Source organism: Etheostoma spectabile, chromosome 5 (assembly GCF_008692095.1).
Source record: "Etheostoma spectabile isolate EspeVRDwgs_2016 chromosome 5, UIUC_Espe_1.0, whole genome shotgun sequence".
Taxonomy (NCBI): Eukaryota; Metazoa; Chordata; class Actinopteri; order Perciformes; family Percidae; genus Etheostoma; species Etheostoma spectabile.
In genome coordinates, this window is record NC_045737.1 from 12,734,234 (window position 1) to 12,736,132 (window position 1,899).

General features: G+C 41.4%; 2 protein-coding genes across 2 annotated transcripts in view; one reads left to right on the top strand and one right to left on the bottom strand.

Annotated features, from left to right (window-relative positions):
- Nucleotides 1–104, bottom strand: part of LOC116689424 (GTPase IMAP family member 8) — a 21,313-nt gene extending 21,209 nt beyond the window's left edge. Inside the window, exon 1 of the mRNA XM_032515952.1 lies at nt 100–104. The gene's annotated coding sequence lies outside the window, so the exon portion shown is untranslated. The remainder of the gene's footprint in view (nt 1–99) is intronic.
- The window catches only part of prdm6 (PR domain containing 6), a 114,270-nt gene that overhangs the window by 58,034 nt on the left and 54,337 nt on the right, over nt 1–1,899 (top strand). The gene's annotated exons all lie outside the window — the stretch shown is intronic.

Here is a 1,899-nt window from a genome sequence, read left to right on the forward strand (position 1 = left end):
ATTTTGATGTTGACAGCCGTGCTAGGTTTGGCAGACAAAGTTTACAAGATAGATCATTAGATCTAGTGTCAACTGGGGTGGGGTTTGTCTTAAATTGACTAAAAGATTTTAGTGCTTTAATCAGGGTCAGGTTTTTAATGCTAAAATGTCAAGTTACTTAGAGAGCAGTTGTGCTACAAAGGTGTGCGTGCAAAGTTTGGAATTTTTTTTGATTTCCCTGAAGACAGTAACAGGTGTGACAGTACATGCTTTCCGATTAAGGCTTAGAAAAAATGGTAAAACTGGTTCATACAAGGATGTAGCGCCAGGAAAGTGTTGATGAACATAAATGAACTGCATAAGGGTCAGGTTGTTACCTCTTCAGTTTATGTGCAACTGATCAGTGTCACTGATCCAGACTTAAGAAAAACAAAGACATTCTGAACTTCTGCTTCCTTTATCAGTACAGATAATGAACATCCATTTTCCCGTTCTCAGAAGTGACAGAGACCCCTTCAATCTCCAGCCTTTTCTGTAGCGTTATTGTATTCTGGTTTATTTTTATTTCCGTTTGGGCCAGAAGTGTTTTTAAATTTGTCCAAAAAGCAAAGTTGGTGAAAAACTTCAAAGATTAATTTGAAACTGAAGGAGATGTGTTTCTTCTATTAACTGGTAGTTGTAGTGGTTAATATTGTTTTTAACTAAGCTAAACAATTTAGGAAAATAATCTAATTGCAATTTTTTTACACCAATATTGCTATTTAATATGCAATTATTTTTTAAGCTCTTCTGCTGTATCAGTCAACAAAGACAAAAAAAATCATGACCAACACCTATAGTATGACCAACACAATATTAATATTTGGGGTGGCAGTAGCTCAGTCAGTAGTTGGGTTGGCAATCGGAGGGTCGCTGGTTCAAGTCCTCATACAGCCCAAAGTATGGTGGTGGACTGGTAGCTGGAGAGGTGCCATTTCACCTCCCGGGCACTGCCAAGGTGCTCTTGAGCAAGGCACCGAACCCCCAACTGGTTCATGTGCAGCCCCCTCACTCTGACATCTCTCCATTTAGCGCATGTATTTCTTGTTTGGAAATGTGTAGTGTACACGTAAATGTAAATTCTGATTTATTTCAGCAAATTTTCAGCCTCTTCCAAAGACGGTCAAGTGTCCATGTCGTCTTCAGTTGAACTCAAAGCTGGGCGATATGGATAAAATTAAATGTCACGACATTTTCGACCAAACACCGTAATTCCTCAAAGACCGGTAGTCAATCAAAAGCCGGGCCTCTGATAGTGGCCGGGGGCGTGGTCAACACGGAAAATAAAAGCCGGCCTCAAATTAAGGCCGGGGAAAAAATAGTGTGGATAATCGCTGCGAGAAATTTTGACATTGACCCCAGGAGGATCCGATACTGGAAGAAACAGAAGGATGAGCTGACAAGATTAGCCGACAGGAGACGAGCACGGTTAGCTAGCTGAAGGTGGGAGGAACAGAGTTAGCCTGGAGCTAGAAACAAAGCTAGCTAGCTACCGTCTGTAACCTTAATCAGATACTGGTGAACTGTATGCTCTTTTTGTAATCTACCAACAATACCGTAGTAGGCTATAGAGCTGCCCAATTAATCGAATTTTAATCGCGATCACGATTTTGACTTCCCACAGTCAAATTTGCGTGATCGAGCGATTATTTTTTTTTAAAGCGTCATTTCATAGAACGCTCCGGGTTTTTTGCAAAGCCCATCTACTGCTACTACCGTCTGATCATGAGCCAGTCAGAGTAGTTCCCTGCACCCCGAGCAGCTTAGTTTCTAGATGTAGACAGTCCCAGAGGACATAGTAACGGGAGGAAAACTCAACAGATAGCAGTCTGTCATACGTCGGGCTCAAGGTTTACCAGTTTGCCAGTAAACGCAACATTT